The sequence below is a fragment of the Salminus brasiliensis genome, chromosome 2 (genome assembly GCF_030463535.1).
Source record: "Salminus brasiliensis chromosome 2, fSalBra1.hap2, whole genome shotgun sequence".
NCBI classification, from domain to species: Eukaryota; Metazoa; Chordata; class Actinopteri; order Characiformes; family Bryconidae; genus Salminus; species Salminus brasiliensis.
The window spans coordinates 38,916,391-38,934,924 of NC_132879.1; the positions used below are offsets into that span (position 1 = coordinate 38,916,391).

General features: G+C 40.2%; 8 non-coding genes across 8 annotated transcripts; all 8 read right to left on the reverse strand.

The window, feature by feature from the left end:
- Positions 1–143: 143 nt before the first annotated feature.
- On the reverse strand, positions 144–284 carry LOC140550413 (U4 spliceosomal RNA). The gene has a single exon (XR_011979116.1). It is a non-coding gene; the product is annotated as a U4 spliceosomal RNA (small nuclear RNA).
- A 2,438-nt stretch (positions 285–2,722) lies between these two features.
- LOC140550388 (U4 spliceosomal RNA) lies at positions 2,723–2,863 on the reverse strand. Its single transcript, XR_011979092.1, has one exon. It is a non-coding gene; the product is annotated as a U4 spliceosomal RNA (small nuclear RNA).
- Positions 2,864–5,301: 2,438 nt separating this feature from the next.
- LOC140550428 (U4 spliceosomal RNA) lies at positions 5,302–5,442 on the reverse strand. The gene has a single exon (XR_011979130.1). It is a non-coding gene; the product is annotated as a U4 spliceosomal RNA (small nuclear RNA).
- A 2,437-nt stretch (positions 5,443–7,879) lies between these two features.
- On the reverse strand, positions 7,880–8,020 carry LOC140550389 (U4 spliceosomal RNA). The gene has a single exon (XR_011979093.1). It is a non-coding gene; the product is annotated as a U4 spliceosomal RNA (small nuclear RNA).
- Positions 8,021–10,460: 2,440 nt separating this feature from the next.
- Positions 10,461–10,601, reverse strand: LOC140550390 (U4 spliceosomal RNA). Its single transcript, XR_011979094.1, has one exon. It is a non-coding gene; the product is annotated as a U4 spliceosomal RNA (small nuclear RNA).
- A 2,437-nt stretch (positions 10,602–13,038) lies between these two features.
- Positions 13,039–13,179, reverse strand: LOC140550391 (U4 spliceosomal RNA). Its single transcript, XR_011979095.1, has one exon. It is a non-coding gene; the product is annotated as a U4 spliceosomal RNA (small nuclear RNA).
- A 2,438-nt stretch (positions 13,180–15,617) lies between these two features.
- LOC140550430 (U4 spliceosomal RNA) lies at positions 15,618–15,758 on the reverse strand. Its single transcript, XR_011979132.1, has one exon. It is a non-coding gene; the product is annotated as a U4 spliceosomal RNA (small nuclear RNA).
- Positions 15,759–18,197: 2,439 nt separating this feature from the next.
- On the reverse strand, positions 18,198–18,338 carry LOC140550392 (U4 spliceosomal RNA). Its single transcript, XR_011979096.1, has one exon. It is a non-coding gene; the product is annotated as a U4 spliceosomal RNA (small nuclear RNA).
- Between the last annotated feature and the right edge of the window lie 196 nt (positions 18,339–18,534).

An 18,534-nucleotide genomic window follows, 5' to 3' on the forward strand; every position in this document is an offset into this window, starting at 1 on the left:
TGGTTGCGTGCTTATTAGACTCAAAGACCTCGCTTCTATTTTAAGTCCGAAAGTATATAAAACACTGCATTGCATGTACCACATCCCTAATGACGCCAACCAAAAAACACTCTAACAAACCTATTTTTAACCAGACTCGTCAGTCCCCGTAGAGACTGTCAAAAATTGCCAGTACCGACTATATTGCAAATCGTTACGGCGGGGTATTGGGTAAAGTTTTCAACTAGCAATAATCGCGCCTCGGATAAACCTCATAGGCTACGATACTGCCACTGCGCAAAGCTGACTTCACGTTCCGTGGAGTTGAAGACTTTAGGGTCTGCGCTACTGACCTCACTGACGGTGTGTTCCCAAATCATGCTTAAAACCCTCTCAAACCACTAAACAAGGGGACTACACAACAGGTGAAGCTTTTTAACCAAAGTAATGTGCAAATCAACACTGCGAGCATTCATTTAGAAAAGTCCGCGTAAAGTTAACGAAAAGGCAGCGATGCATGTTGGGTAGCGAGAGGAGAGTGTTGGTAAATTAGAAGTAGAGGTAGGTATGAGTTTGGACAGTTAATTAGCATAGAAACATTGAGTAGGTTCCACAAAATAGCCCTTTTCCTATCCTCTGAACAACAAGCCAGAAGATCAGCTTGGATTATTTCGTTCAAGATATTTATTGCTGCATTACAAGAAAAAAAAATGAATGGCAAGTAACATAAAACACCTCATATGCAATCATGAATTTCAGAAATGCAACGAAAATTGATGCTTATGTAAGATTAATGATGTTTGTGTTATGCATTTGTTTTAACAAAAGGGATTCTCCTAAGTCAGGCAGGGGAAGTGTTCAGAAAGTCTCTGCAGGGACCGCTTTGAATTTGGTGTATCCAAATCCCAGGCTGCTTTATGATGCCACCCCTGATTAAATCATTAAACTGTATCCGGTAGCTAAAACTGGTAAACAGAGGACCTCTAATTTAAAAAGGAGTGGAAAATGCTTCCTTTTTTCTGGTACCAACCTAGCCACTGTGTTTTGGACCAGCTGCAGGCGAGACAGGGTTGACTGCCCAGGAGCAACCACAGAATATGGTTTTGTGTAAAAAATATACCCATATGCATTTGTCGGTGAGTTCATATCTGTGATTGTTATTTACTATTCAATTCTAAGTTGTGTGGAGAGTTCACCTGGGCTTGGAAGTAAAATAGTTTTAGTAAATGAAATAATGAAACAGTTCATTTAATTAGACGTATTATCTATATCACTGTGCTATGTTAACCAGCGATTAAAAAAAATAACAAATCAATACCTTAACAGGCGTGGTCTTTGTGCTCCATTAATTGACATTACCAGTTCATATAGGTGCCGAAAATTAGGAGATGTCGTGTTGACAGCAGTTACGGATCTGGGATTAGGATTTTATAAGTCCTATTTATGTGTATTTTGGGTGACAATATCTGATCCCAAATCCCAGATCCGCTTCATAGGTTTCTTTTTGCTTATGTTTTATCCTTTTGAAATGTGATGCAGTGAAACTTTCTGAGGGTTAAGCACGGGAGTTTTATATACGCTGTTTTAGGCTAGGATACTTTCTATTGTGAACACTGACTGTAACAGGTTTTCGCAGAAGCTTGTTCCGATAATCAAAAGAGCTGTCGCTGTACTTTCTATAGTGAACACTGAGTTTAACAGCTTTCCACATCCAATCAAAACAAATGTCGCTGTAATGGCTTAGCGGGTTCTACACGTGGACACCCCACTGTAGATAATTCGTGGTTTCCTAGTCCTTCTTATAAACCTCGGTGTTTATGTGACTCATTTGTTGTATTTGCCTGACTTGACCCTGGGTATAGACGGGTTTCTCTGTGACGTCATCACAGAGGCGGTCGCGCACCCCCGGGACAGAAAGCGACAGAGAGCAGCAGCCTGCACGCTATTGAGCAAAAATAACAAAGGGTTGTCTTGCAGTAAACTACAAAAAACGCAGAGAAGATGGATGGTTTAATATTCAGAGGGAAACCGTAAAGAGAATTTAAATCGAAAAAAAGAACAAATGAAAGCAAACAAACTGATCCAACTGAAACTGAATTTTATTATTGGGTCAAAAAGAAAACATTAGGAAATCTGCGATGATTCCAGCAGTTGACTGATCCAGTAACCCTGTGACTCGTGCCCTGTCAAGGGGGTTCTCCTGCCATACGTGCAATAATTTTGGATAGGCTCCGGTCCCACCGTGACTCCGAGCGGGAAGAAACAGAAAGTAAGATGAATGAGTAAGTTTGGTGCTAATGCTAAGCAGCTTGGCACTTAACAGAATTCGTTACAAAGCATAATGTGACATTTTGCTGCTTAACCCTTACTTCATTACTAGTCAGCTTTGATCTTGTAGCATTTGACCTAGAAACGAACCAGTAATAACAAACGCGAGGTCATGTTTAAAAACAATATAATCCTAGTGATGCACTTCGATATTACTGGAAGTCGATGTATATGAGTCTTAGAAAGCAATGCTATTATAAAAGTCTTATTTCATTAAGTTTTAGCTGTACAGGATCAAGCTATGAACTGGTCAACAACAGATCCCCCCCTTGTGGTTGCGTGCTTATTAGACTCAAAGACCTCGCTTCTATTTTAAGTCCGAAAGTATATAAAACACTGCATTGCATGTACCACATCCCTAATGACGCCAACCAAAAAACACTCTAACAAACCTATTTTTAACCAGACTCGTCAGTCCCCGTAGAGACTGTCAAAAATTGCCAGTACCGACTATATTGCAAGTCGTTACGGCGGGGTATTGGGTAAAGTTTTCAACTAGCAATAATCGCGCCTCGGATAAACCTCATAGGCTACGATACTGCCACTGCGCAAAGCTGATTTCACGTTCTGTGGAGTTGAAGACTTTAGGGTCTGCGCTACTGACCTCACTGACGGTGTGTTCCCAAATCATGCTTAAAACCCTCTCAAACCACTAAACAAGGGGACTACACAACAGGTGAAGCTTTTTAACCAAAGTAATGTGCAAATCAACACTGCGAGCATTCATTTAGAAAAGTCCGCGTAAAGTTAACGAAAAGGCAGCGATGCATGTTGGGTAGCGAGAGGAGAGTGTTGGTAAATTAGAAGTAGAGGTAGGTATGAGTTTGGACAGTTAATTAGCATAGAAACATTGAGTAGGTTCCACAAAATAGCCCTTTTCCTATCCTCTGAACAACAAGCCAGAAGATCAGCTTGGATTATTTCGTTCAAGATATTTATTGCTGCATTGCAAGAAAAAAAATGAATGGCAAGTAACATAAAACACCTCATATGCAATCATGAATTTCAGAAATGCAACGAAAATTGATGCTTATGTAAGATTAATGATGTTTGTGTTATGCATTTGTTTTAACAAAAGGGATTCTCCTAAGTCAGGCAGGGGAAGTGTTCAGAAAGTCTCTGCAGGGACCGCTTTGAATTTGGTGTATCCAAATCCCAGGCTGCTTTATGATGCCACCCCTGATTAAATCATTAAACTGTATCCGGTAGCTAAAACTGGTAAACAGAGGACCTCTAATTTAAAAAGGAGTGGAAAATGCTTCCTTTTTTCTGGTACCAACCTAGCCACTGTGTTTTGGACCAGCTGCAGGCGAGACAGGGTTGACTGCCCAGGAGCAACTACAGAAAATGTTTTTTTGTAAAAAATATACCCATATGCATTTGTCGGTGAGTTCATATCTGTGATTGTTATTTACTATTCAATTCTAAGTTGTGTGGAGAGTTCACCTGGGCTTGGAAGTAAAATAGTTTTAGTAAATGAAATAATGAAACAGTTCATTTAATTAGACGTATTATCTATATCACTGTGCTATGTTAACCAGCGATGAAAAAAAATAACAAATCAATACCTTAACAGGCGTGGTCTTTGTGCTCCATTAATTGACATTACCAGTTCATATAGGTGCCGAAAATTAGGAGATGTCGTGTTGACAGCAGTTACGGATCTGGGATTAGGATTTTATAAGTCCTATTTATGTGTATTTTGGGTGACAATATCTGATCCCAAATCCCAGATCCGCTTCATAGGTTTCTTTTTGCTTATGTTTTATCCTTTTGAAATGTGATGCAGTGAAACTTTCTGAGGGTTAAGCACGGGAGTTTTATATACGCTGTTTTAGGCTAGGATACTTTTTATTGTGAACACTGACTATAACAGGTTTTCGCAGAAGCTTGTTCCGATAATCAAAAGAGCTGTCGCTGTACTTTCTATAGTGAACACTGAGTTTAACAGCTTTCCACATCCAATCAAAACAAATGTCGCTGTAATGGCTTGGCGGGTTCTACACGTGGACACCCCACTGTAGATAATTCGTGGTTTCCTAGTCCTTCTTATAAACCTCGGTGTTTATGTGACTCATTTGTTGTATTTGCCTGACTTGACCCTGGGTATAGACGGGTTTCTCTGTGACGTCATCACAGAGGCGGTCGCGCACCCCCGGGACAGAAAGCGACAGAGAGCAGCAGCCTGCACGCTATTGAGCAAAAATAACAAAGGGTTGTCTTGCAGTAAACTACAAAAAACGCAGAGAAGATGGATGGTTTAATATTCAGAGGGAAACCGTAAAGAGAATTTAAATCGAAAAAAAAGAACAAATGAAAGCAAACAAACTGATCCAACTGAAACTGAATTTTATTATTGGGTCAAAAAGAAAACATTAGGAAATCTGCGATGATTCCAGCAGTTGACTGATCCAGTAACCCTGTGACTCGTGCCCTGTCAAGGGGGTTCTCCTGCCATACGTGCAATAATTTTGGATAGGCTCCGGTCCCACCGTGACTCCGAGCGGGAAGAAACAGAAAGTAAGATGAATGAGTAAGTTTGGTGCTAATGCTAAGCAGCTTGGCACTTAACAGAATTCGTTACAAAGCATAATGTGACATTTTGCTGCTTAACCCTTACTTCATTACTAGTCAGCTTTGATCTTGTAGCATTTGACCTAGAAACGAACCAGTAATAACAAACGCGAGGTCATGTTTAAAAACAATATAATCCTAGCGATGCACTTCGATATTACTGGAAGTCGATGTATATGAGTCTTAGAAAGCAATGCTATTATAAAAGTCTTATTTCATTAAGTTTTAGCTGTACAGGATCAAGCTATGAACTAATCAACAACAGATTCCTCCTTTGTGGTTGCGTGCTTATTAGACTCAAAGACCTCGCTTCTATTTTAAGTCCGAAAGTATATAAAACAGTGCATTGCATGTACCACATCCCTAATGACGCCAACCAAAAAACACTCTAACAAACCTATTTTTAACCAGACTCGTCAGTCCCCGTAGAGACTGTCAAAAATTGCCAGTACCGACTATATTGCAAGTCGTTACGGCGGGGTATTGGGTAAAGTTTTCAACTAGTAATAATCGCGCCTCGGATAAACCTCATAGGCTACGATACTGCCACTGCGCAAAGCTGACTTCACGTTCCGTGGAGTTGAAGACTTTAGGGTCTGCGCTACTGACCTCACTGACGGTGTGTTCCCAAATCATGCTTAAAACCCTCTCAAACCACTAAACAAGGGGACTACACAACAGGTGAAGCTTTTTAACCAAAGTAATGTGCAAATCAACACTGCGAGCATTCATTTAGAAAAGTCCGCGTAAAGTTAACGAAAAGGCAGCGATGCATGTTGGGTAGCGAGAGGAGAGTGTTGGTAAATTAGAAGTAGAGGTAGGTATGAGTTTGGACAGTTAATTAGCATAGAAACATTGAGTAGGTTCCACAAAATAGCCCTTTTCCTATCCTCTGAACAACAAGCCAGAAGATCAGCTTGGATTATTTCGTTCAAGATATTTATTGCTGCATTGCAAGAAAAAAAATGAATGGCAAGTAACATAAAACACCTCATATGCAATCATGAATTTCAGAAATGCAACGAAAATTGATGCTTATGTAAGATTAATGATGTTTGTGTTATGCATTTGTTTTAACAAAAGGGATTCTCCTAAGTCAGGCAGGGGAAGTGTTCAGAAAGTCTCTGCAGGGACCGCTTTGAATTTGGTGTATCCAAATCCCAGGCTGCTTTATGATGCCACCCCTGATTAAATCATTAAACTGTATCCGGTAGCTAAAACTGGTAAACAGAGGACCTCTAATTTAAAAAGGAGTGGAAAATGCTTCCTTTTTTCTGGTACCAACCTAGCCACTGTGTTTTGGACCAGCTGCAGGCGAGACAGGGTTGACTGCCCAGGAGCAACCACAGAATATGGTTTTGTGTAAAAAATATACCCATATGCATTTGTCGGTGAGTTCATATCTGTGATTGTTATTTACTATTCAATTCTAAGTTGTGTGGAGAGTTCACCTGGGCTTGGAAGTAAAATAGTTTTAGTAAATGAAATAATGAAACAGTTCATTTAATTAGACGTATTATCTATATCACTGTGCTATGTTAACCAGCGATTAAAAAAAATAACAAATCAATACCTTAACAGGCGTGGTCTTTGTGCTCCATTAATTGACATTACCAGTTCATATAGGTGCCGAAAATTAGGAGATGTCTGTTGACAGCAGTTACGGATCTGGGATTAGGATTTTATAAGTCCTATTTATGTGTATTTTGGGTGACAATATCTGATCCCAAATCCCAGATCCGCTTCATAGGTTTCTTTTTGCTTATGTTTTATCCTTTTGAAATGTGACGCAGTGAAACTTTCTGAGGGTTAAGCACGGGAGTTTTATATACGCTGTTTTAGGCTAGGATACTTTTTATTGTGAACACTGACTGTAACAGGTTTTCGCAGAAGCTTGTTCCGATAATCAAAAGAGCTGTCGCTGTACTTTCTATAGTGAACACTGAGTTTAACAGCTTTCCACATCCAATCAAAACAAATGTCGCTGTAATGGCTTGGCGGGTTCTACACGTGGACACCCCACTGTAGATAATTCGTGGTTTCCTAGTCCTTCTTATAAACCTCGGTGTTTATGTGACTCATTTGTTGTATTTGCCTGACTTGACCCTGGGTATAGACGGGTTTCTCTGTGACGTCATCACAGAGGCGGTCGCGCACCCCCGGGACAGAAAGCGACAGAGAGCAGCAGCCTGCACGCTATTGAGCAAAAATAACAAAGGGTTGTCTTGCAGTAAACTACAAAAAACGCAGAGAAGATGGATGGTTTAATATTCAGAGGGAAACCGTAAAGAGAATTTAAATCGAAAAAAAAAGAACAAATGAAAGCAAACAAACTGATCCAACTGAAACTGAATTTTATTATTGGGTCAAAAAGAAAACATTAGGAAATCTGCGATGATTCCAGCAGTTGACTGATCCAGTAACCCTGTGACTCGTGCCCTGTCAAGGGGGTTCTCCTGCCATACGTGCAATAATTTTGGATAGGCTCCGGTCCCACCGTGACTCCGAGCGGGAAGAAACAGAAAGTAAGATGAATGAGTAAGTTTGGTGCTAATGCTAAGCAGCTTGGCACTTAACAGAATTCGTTACAAAGCATAATGTGACATTTTGCTGCTTAACCCTTACTTCATTACTAGTCAGCTTTGATCTTGTACATTTGACCTAGAAACGAACCAGTAATAACAAACGCGAGGTCATGTTTAAAAACAATATAATCCTAGTGATGCACTTCGATATTACTGGAAGTCGATGTATATGAGTCTTAGAAAGCAATGCTATTGTAAAAGTCTTATTTCATTAAGTTTTAGCTGTACAGGATCAAGCTATGAACTGGTCAACAACAGATTCCCCCCTTGTGGTTGCGTGCTTATTAGACTCAAAGACCTCGCTTCTATTTTAAGTCCGAAAGTATATAAAACACTGCATTGCATGTACCACATCCCTAATGACGCCAACCAAAAAACACTCTAACAAACCTATTTTTAACCAGACTCGTCAGTCCCCGTAGAGACTGTCAAAAATTGCCAGTACCGACTATATTGCAAGTCGTTACGGCGGGGTATTGGGTAAAGTTTTCAACTAGCAATAATCGCGCCTCGGATAAACCTCATAGGCTACGATACTGCCACTGCGCAAAGCTGACTTCACGTTCCGTGGAGTTGAAGACTTTAGGGTCTGCGCTACTGACCTCACTGACGGTGTGTTCCCAAATCATGCTTAAAACCCTCTCAAACCACTAAACAAGGGGACTACACAACAGGTGAAGCTTTTTAACCAAAGTAATGTGCAAATCAACACTGCGAGCATTCATTTAGAAAAGTCCGCGTAAAGTTAACGAAAAGGCAGCGATGCATGTTGGGTAGCGAGAGGAGAGTGTTGGTAAATTAGAAGTAGAGGTAGGTATGAGTTTGGACAGTTAATTAGCATAGAAACATTGAGTAGGTTCCACAAAATAGCCCTTTTCCTATCCTCTGAACAACAAGCCAGAAGATCAGCTTGGATTATTTCGTTCAAGATATTGATTGCTGCATTACAAGAAAAAAAAATGAATGGCAAGTAACATAAAACACCTCATATGCAATCATGAATTTCAGAAATGCAACGAAAATTGATGCTTATGTAAGATTAATGATGTTTGTGTTATGCATTTGTTTTAACAAAAGGGATTCTCCTAAGTCAGGCAGGGGAAGTGTTCAGAAAGTCTCTGCAGGGACCGCTTTGAATTTGGTGTATCCAAATCCCAGGCTGCTTTATGATGCCACCCCTGATTAAATCATTAAACTGTATCCGGTAGCTAAAACTGGTAAACAGAGGACCTCTAATTTAAAAAGGAGTGGAAAATGCTTCCTTTTTTCTGGTACCAACCTAGCCACTGTGTTTTGGACCAGCTGCAGGCGAGACAGGGTTGACTGCCCAGGAGCAACCACAGAATATGGTTTTGTGTAAAAAATATACCCATATGCATTTGTCGGTGAGTTCATATCTGTGATTGTTATTTACTATTCAATTCTAAGTTGTGTGGAGAGTTCACCTGGGCTTGGAAGTAAAATAGTTTTAGTAAATGAAATAATGAAACAGTTCATTTAATTAGACGTATTATCTATATCACTGTGCTATGTTAACCAGCGATGAAAAAAAATAACAAATCAATACCTTAACAGGCGTGGTCTTTGTGCTCCATTAATTGACATTACCAGTTCATATAGGTGCCGAAAATTAGGAGATGTCGTGTTGACAGCAGTTACGGATCTGGGATTAGGATTTTATAAGTCCTATTTATGTGTATTTTGGGTGACAATATCTGATCCCAAATCCCAGATCCGCTTCATAGGTTTCTTTTTGCTTATGTTTTATCCTTTTGAAATGTGATGCAGTGAAACTTTCTGAGGGTTAAGCACGGGAGTTTTATATACGCTGTTTTAGGCTAGGATACTTTTTATTGTGAACACTGACTATAACAGGTTTTCGCAGAAGCTTGTTCCGATAATCAAAAGAGCTGTCGCTGTACTTTCTATAGTGAACACTGAGTTTAACAGCTTTCCACATCCAATCAAAACAAATGTCGCTGTAATGGCTTGGCGGGTTCTACACGTGGACACCCCACTGTAGATAATTCGTGGTTTCCTAGTCCTTCTTATAAACCTCGGTGTTTATGTGACTCATTTGTTGTATTTGCCTGACTTGACCCTGGGTATAGACGGGTTTCTCTGTGACGTCATCACAGAGGCGGTCGCGCACCCCCGGGACAGAAAGCGACAGAGAGCAGCAGCCTGCACGCTATTGAGCAAAAATAACAAAGGGTTGTCTTGCAGTAAACTACAAAAAACGCAGAGAAGATGGATGGTTTAATATTCAGAGGGAAACCGTAAAGAGAATTTATATCGAAAAAAAAAGAACAAATGAAAGCAAACAAACTGATCCAACTGAAACTGAATTTTATTATTGGGTCAAAAAGAAAACATTAGGAAATCTGCGATGATTCCAGCAGTTGACTGATCCAGTAACCCTGTGACTCGTGCCCTGTCAAGGGGGTTCTCCTGCCATACGTGCAATAATTTTGGATAGGCTCCGGTCCCACCGTGACTCCGAGCGGGAAGAAACAGAAAGTAAGATGAATGAGTAAGTTTGGTGCTAATGCTAAGCAGCTTGGCACTTAACAGAATTCGTTACAAAGCATAATGTGACATTTTGCTGCTTAACCCTTACTTCATTACTAGTCAGCTTTGATCTTGTAGCATTTGACCTAGAAACGAACCAGTAATAACAAACGCGAGGTCATGTTTAAAAACAATATAATCCTAGTGATGCACTTCGATATTACTGGAAGTCGATGTATATGAGTCTTAGAAAGCAATGCTATTGTAAAAGTCTTATTTCATTAAGTTTTAGCTGTACAGGATCAAGCTATGAACTAATCAACAACAGATTCCTCCTTTGTGGTTGCGTGCTTATTAGACTCAAAGACCTCGCTTCTATTTTAAGTCCGAAAGTATATAAAACACTGCATTGCATGTACCACATCCCTAATGACGCCAACCAAAAAACACTCTAACAAACCTATTTTTAACCAGACTCGTCAGTCCCCGTAGAGACTGTCAAAAATTGCCAGTACCGACTATATTGCAAGTCGTTACGGCGGGGTATTGGGTAAAGTTTTCAACTAGCAATAATCGCGCCTCGGATAAACCTCATAGGCTACGATACTGCCACTGCGCAAAGCTGACTTCACGTTCCGTGGAGTTGAAGACTTTAGGGTCTGCGCTACTGACCTCACTGACGGTGTGTTCCCAAATCATGCTTAAAACCCTCTCAAACCACTAAACAAGGGGACTACACAACAGGTGAAGCTTTTTAACCAAAGTAATGTGCAAATCAACACTGCGAGCATTCATTTAGAAAAGTCCGCGTAAAGTTAACGAAAAGGCAGCGATGCATGTTGGGTAGCGAGAGGAGAGTGTTGGTAAATTAGAAGTAGAGGTAGGTATGAGTTTGGACAGTTAATTAGCATAGAAACATTGAGTAGGTTCCACAAAATAGCCCTTTTCCTATCCTCTGAACAACAAGCCAGAAGATCAGCTTGGATTATTTCGTTCAAGATATTTATTGCTGCATTACAAGAAAAAAAAATGAATGGCAAGTAACATAAAACACCTCATATGCAATCATGAATTTCAGAAATGCAACGAAAATTGATGCTTATGTAAGATTAATGATGTTTGTGTTATGCATTTGTTTTAACAAAAGGGATTCTCCTAAGTCAGGCAGGGGAAGTGTTCAGAAAGTCTCTGCAGGGACCGCTTTGAATTTGGTGTATCCAAATCCCAGGCTGCTTTATGATGCCACCCCTGATTAAATCATTAAACTGTATCCGGTAGCTAAAACTGGTAAACAGAGGACCTCTAATTTAAAAAGGAGTGGAAAATGCTTCCTTTTTTCTGGTACCAACCTAGCCACTGTGTTTTGGACCAGCTGCAGGCGAGACAGGGTTGACTGCCCAGGAGCAACCACAGAATATGGTTTTGTGTAAAAAATATACCCATATGCATTTGTCGGTGAGTTCATATCTGTGATTGTTATTTACTATTCAATTCTAAGTTGTGTGGAGAGTTCACCTGGGCTTGGAAGTAAAATAGTTTTAGTAAATGAAATAATGAAACAGTTCATTTAATTAGACGTATTATCTATATCACTGTGCTATGTTAACCAGCGATTAAAAAAAATAACAAATCAATACCTTAACAGGCGTGGTCTTTGTGCTCCATTAATTGACATTACCAGTTCATATAGGTGCCGAAAATTAGGAGATGTCGTGTTGACAGCAGTTACGGATCTGGGATTAGGATTTTATAAGTCCTATTTATGTGTATTTTGGGTGACAATATCTGATCCCAAATCCCAGATCCGCTTCATAGGTTTCTTTTTGCTTATGTTTTATCCTTTTGAAATGTGACGCAGTGAAACTTTCTGAGGGTTAAGCACGGGAGTTTTATATACGCTGTTTTAGGCTAGGATACTTTCTATTGTGAACACTGACTGTAACAGGTTTTCGCAGAAGCTTGTTCCGATAATCAAAAGAGCTGTCGCTGTACTTTCTATAGTGAACACTGAGTTTAACAGCTTTCCACATCCAATCAAAACAAATGTCGCTGTAATGGCTTAGCGGGTTCTACACGTGGACACCCCACTGTAGATAATTCGTGGTTTCCTAGTCCTTCTTATAAACCTCGGTGTTTATGTGACTCATTTGTTGTATTTGCCTGACTTGACCCTGGGTATAGACGGGTTTCTCTGTGACGTCATCACAGAGGCGGTCGCGCACCCCCGGGACAGAAAGCGACAGAGAGCAGCAGCCTGCACGCTATTGAGCAAAAATAACAAAGGGTTGTCTTGCAGTAAACTACAAAAAACGCAGAGAAGATGGATGGTTTAATATTCAGAGGGAAACCGTAAAGAGAATTTAAATCGAAAAAAAGAACAAATGAAAGCAAACAAACTGATCCAACTGAAACTGAATTTTATTATTGGGTCAAAAAGAAAACATTAGGAAATCTGCGATGATTCCAGCAGTTGACTGATCCAGTAACCCTGTGACTCGTGCCCTGTCAAGGGGGTTCTCCTGCCATACGTGCAATAATTTTGGATAGGCTCCGGTCCCACCGTGACTCCGAGCGGGAAGAAACAGAAAGTAAGATGAATGAGTAAGTTTGGTGCTAATGCTAAGCAGCTTGGCACTTAACAGAATTCGTTACAAAGCATAATGTGACATTTTGCTGCTTAACCCTTACTTCATTACTAGTCAGCTTTGATCTTGTACATTTGACCTAGAAACGAACCAGTAATAACAAACGCGAGGTCATGTTTAAAAACAATATAATCCTAGTGATGCACTTCGATATTACTGGAAGTCGATGTATATGAGTCTTAGAAAGCAATGCTATTGTAAAAGTCTTATTTCATTAAGTTTTAGCTGTACAGGATCAAGCTATGAACTGGTCAACAACAGATTCCCCCCTTGTGGTTGCGTGCTTATTAGACTCAAAGACCTCGCTTCTATTTTAAGTCCGAAAGTATATAAAACACTGCATTGCATGTACCACATCCCTAATGACGCCAACCAAAAAACACTCTAACAAACCTATTTTTAACCAGACTCGTCAGTCCCCGTAGAGACTGTCAAAAATTGCCAGTACCGACTATATTGCAAGTCGTTACGGCGGGGTATTGGGTAAAGTTTTCAACTAGCAATAATCGCGCCTCGGATAAACCTCATAGGCTACGATACTGCCACTGCGCAAAGCTGACTTCACGTTCTGTGGAGTTGAAGACTTTAGGGTCTGCGCTACTGACCTCACTGACGGTGTGTTCCCAAATCATGCTTAAAACCCTCTCAAACCACTAAACAAGGGGACTACACAACAGGTGAAGCTTTTTAACCAAAGTAATGTGCAAATCAACACTGCGAGCATTCATTTAGAAAAGTCCGCGTAAAGTTAACGAAAAGGCAGCGATGCATGTTGGGTAGCGAGAGGAGAGTGTTGGTAAATTAGAAGTAGAGGTAGGTATGAGTTTGGACAGTTAATTAGCATAGAAACATTGAGTAGGTTCCACAAAATAGCCCTTTTCCTATCCTCTGAACAACAAGCCAGAAGATCAGCTTGGATTATTTCGTTCAAGATATTTATTGCTGCATTGCAAGAAAAAAAATGAATGGCAAGTAACATAAAACACCTCATATGCAATCATGAATTTCAGAAATGCAACGAAAATTGATGCTTATGTAAGATTAATGATGTTTGTGTTATGCATTTGTTTTAACAAAAGGGATTCTCCTAAGTCAGGCAGGGGAAGTGTTCAGAAAGTCTCTGCAGGGACCGCTTTGAATTTGGTGTATCCAAATCCCAGGCTGCTTTATGATGCCACCCCTGATTAAATCATTAAACTGTATCCGGTAGCTAAAACTGGTAAACAGAGGACCTCTAATTTAAAAAGGAGTGGAAAATGCTTCCTTTTTTCTGGTACCAACCTAGCCACTGTGTTTTGGACCAGCTGCAGGCGAGACAGGGTTGACTGCCCAGGAGCAACCACAGAATATGGTTTTGTGTAAAAAATATACCCATATGCATTTGTCGGTGAGTTCATATCTGTGATTGTTATTTACTATTCAATTCTAAGTTGTGTGGAGAGTTCACCTGGGCTTGGAAGTAAAATAGTTTTAGTAAATGAAATAATGAAACAGTTCATTTAATTAGACGTATTATCTATATCACTGTGCTATGTTAACCAGCGATTAAAAAAAATAACAAATCAATACCTTAACAGGCGTGGTCTTTGTGCTCCATTAATTGACATTACCAGTTCATATAGGTGCCGAAAATTAGGAGATGTCGTGTTGACAGCAGTTACGGATCTGGGATTAGGATTTTATAAGTCCTATTTATGTGTATTTTGGGTGACAATATCTGATCCCAAATCCCAGATCCGCTTCATAGGTTTCTTTTTGCTTATGTTTTATCCTTTTGAAATGTGATGCAGTGAAACTTTCTGAGGGTTAAGCACGGGAGTTTTATATACGCTGTTTTAGGCTAGGATACTTTTTATTGTGAACACTGACTATAACAGGTTTTCGCAGAAGCTTGTTCCGATAATCAAAAGAGCTGTCGCTGTACTTTCTATAGTGAACACTGAGTTTAACAGCTTTCCACATCCAATCAAAACAAATGTCGCTGTAATGGCTTGGCGGGTTCTACACGTGGACACCCCACTGTAGATAATTCGTGGTTTCCTAGTCCTTCTTATAAACCTCGGTGTTTATGTGACTCATTTGTTGTATTTGCCTGACTTGACCCTGGGTATAGACGGGTTTCTCTGTGACGTCATCACAGAGGCGGTCGCGCACCCCCGGGACAGAAAGCGACAGAGAGCAGCAGCCTGCACGCTATTGAGCAAAAATAACAAAGGGTTGTCTTGCAGTAAACTACAAAAAACGCAGAGAAGATGGATGGTTTAATATTCAGAGGGAAACCGTAAAGAGAATTTAAATCGAAAAAAAAGAACAAATGAAAGCAAACAAACTGATCCAACTGAAACTGAATTTTATTATTGGGTCAAAAAGAAAACATTAGGAAATCTGCGATGATTCCAGCAGTTGACTGATCCAGTAACCCTGTGACTCGTGCCCTGTCAAGGGGGTTCTCCTGCCATACGTGCAATAATTTTGGATAGGCTCCGGTCCCACCGTGACTCCGAGCGGGAAGAAACAGAAAGTAAGATGAATGAGTAAGTTTGGTGCTAATGCTAAGCAGCTTGGCACTTAACAGAATTCGTTACAAAGCATAATGTGACATTTTGCTGCTTAACCCTTACTTCATTACTAGTCAGCTTTGATCTTGTAGCATTTGACCTAGAAACGAACCAGTAATAACAAACGCGAGGTCATGTTTAAAAACAATATAATCCTAGCGATGCACTTCGATATTACTGGAAGTCGATGTATATGAGTCTTAGAAAGCAATGCTATTATAAAAGTCTTATTTCATTAAGTTTTAGCTGTACAGGATCAAGCTATGAACTAATCAACAACAGATTCCTCCTTTGTGGTTGCGTGCTTATTAGACTCAAAGACCTCGCTTCTATTTTAAGTCCGAAAGTATATAAAACACTGCATTGCATGTACCACATCCCTAATGACGCCAACCAAAAAACACTCTAACAAACCTATTTTTAACCAGACTCGTCAGTCCCCGTAGAGACTGTCAAAAATTGCCAGTACCGACTATATTGCAAGTCGTTACGGCGGGGTATTGGGTAAAGTTTTCAACTAGTAATAATCGCGCCTCGGATAAACCTCATAGGCTACGATACTGCCACTGCGCAAAGCTGACTTCACGTTCCGTGGAGTTGAAGACTTTAGGGTCTGCGCTACTGACCTCACTGACGGTGTGTTCCCAAATCATGCTTAAAACCCTCTCAAACCACTAAACAAGGGGACTACACAACAGGTGAAGCTTTTTAACCAAAGTAATGTGCAAATCAACACTGCGAGCATTCATTTAGAAAAGTCCGCGTAAAGTTAACGAAAAGGCAGCGATGCATGTTGGGTAGCGAGAGGAGAGTGTTGGTAAATTAGAAGTAGAGGTAGGTATGAGTTTGGACAGTTAATTAGCATAGAAACATTGAGTAGGTTCCACAAAATAGCCCTTTTCCTATCCTCTGAACAACAAGCCAGAAGATCAGCTTGGATTATTTCGTTCAAGATATTTATTGCTGCATTGCAAGAAAAAAAATGAATGGCAAGTAACATAAAACACCTCATATGCAATCATGAATTTCAGAAATGCAACGAAAATTGATGCTTATGTAAGATTAATGATGTTTGTGTTATGCATTTGTTTTAACAAAAGGGATTCTCCTAAGTCAGGCAGGGGAAGTGTTCAGAAAGTCTCTGCAGGGACCGCTTTGAATTTGGTGTATCCAAATCCCAGGCTGCTTTATGATGCCACCCCTGATTAAATCATTAAACTGTATCCGGTAGCTAAAACTGGTAAACAGAGGACCTCTAATTTAAAAAGGAGTGGAAAATGCTTCCTTTTTTCTGGTACCAACCTAGCCACTGTGTTTTGGACCAGCTGCAGGCGAGACAGGGTTGACTGCCCAGGAGCAACCACAGAATATGGTTTTGTGTAAAAAATATACCCATATGCATTTGTCGGTGAGTTCATATCTGTGATTGTTATTTACTATTCAATTCTAAGTTGTGTGGAGAGTTCACCTGGGCTTGGAAGTAAAATAGTTTTAGTAAATGAAATAATGAAACAGTTCATTTAATTAGACGTATTATCTATATCACTGTGCTATGTTAACCAGCGATTAAAAAAAATAACAAATCAATACCTTAACAGGCGTGGTCTTTGTGCTCCATTAATTGACATTACCAGTTCATATAGGTGCCGAAAATTAGGAGATGTCGTGTTGACAGCAGTTACGGATCTGGGATTAGGATTTTATAAGTCCTATTTATGTGTATTTTGGGTGACAATATCTGATCCCAAATCCCAGATCCGCTTCATAGGTTTCTTTTTGCTTATGTTTTATCCTTTTGAAATGTGACGCAGTGAAACTTTCTGAGGGTTAAGCACGGGAGTTTTATATACGCTGTTTTAGGCTAGGATACTTTTTATTGTGAACACTGACTGTAACAGGTTTTCGCAGAAGCTTGTTCCGATAATCAAAAGAGCTGTCGCTGTACTTTCTATAGTGAACACTGAGTTTAACAGCTTTCCACATCCAATCAAAACAAATGTCGCTGTAATGGCTTGGCGGGTTCTACACGTGGACACCCCACTGTAGATAATTCGTGGTTTCCTAGTCCTTCTTATAAACCTCGGTGTTTATGTGACTCATTTGTTGTATTTGCCTGACTTGACCCTGGGTATAGACGGGTTTCTCTGTGACGTCATCACAGAGGCGGTCGCGCACCCCCGGGACAGAAAGCGACAGAGAGCAGCAGCCTGCACGCTATTGAGCAAAAATAACAAAGGGTTGTCTTGCAGTAAACTACAAAAAACGCAGAGAAGATGGATGGTTTAATATTCAGAGGGAAACCGTAAAGAGAATTTAAATCGAAAAAAAAAGAACAAATGAAAGCAAACAAACTGATCCAACTGAAACTGAATTTTATTATTGGGTCAAAAAGAAAACATTAGGAAATCTGCGATGATTCCAGCAGTTGACTGATCCAGTAACCCTGTGACTCGTGCCCTGTCAAGGGGGTTCTCCTGCCATACGTGCAATAATTTTGGATAGGCTCCGGTCCCACCGTGACTCCGAGCGGGAAGAAACAGAAAGTAAGATGAATGAGTAAGTTTGGTGCTAATGCTAAGCAGCTTGGCACTTAACAGAATTCGTTACAAAGCATAATGTGACATTTTGCTGCTTAACCCTTACTTCATTACTAGTCAGCTTTGATCTTGTAGCATTTGACCTAGAAACGAACCAGTAATAACAAACGCGAGGTCATGTTTAAAAACAATATAATCCTAGTGATGCACTTCGATATTACTGGAAGTCGATGTATATGAGTCTTAGAAAGCAATGCTATTGTAAAAGTCTTATTTCATTAAGTTTTAGCTGTACAGGATCAAGCTATGAACTGGTCAACAACAGATTCCCCCCTTGTGGTTGCGTGCTTATTAGACTCAAAGATCTCGCTTCTATTTTAAGTCCGAAAGTATATAAAACACTGCATTGCATGTACCTCATCCCTAATGACGCCAACCAAAAAGCACTCTAACAAACCTATTTTTAACCAGACTTGTCAGTCCCCGTAGAGACTGTCAAAAATTGCCAGTACCGACTATATTGCAAGTCGTTACGGCGGGGTATTGGGTAAAGTTTTCAACTAGCAATAATCGCGCCTCGGATAAACCTCATAGGCTACGATACTGCCACTGCGCAAAGCTGACTTCACGTTCCGTGGAGTTGAAGACTTTAGGGTCTGCGCTAGTGACCTCACTGACGGTGTGTTCCCAAATCATGCTTAAAACCCTCTCAAACCACTAAACAAGGGGACTACACAACAGGTGAAGCTTTTTAACCAAAGTAATGTGCAAATCAACACTGCGAGCATTCATTTAGAAAAGTCCGCGTAAAGTTAAC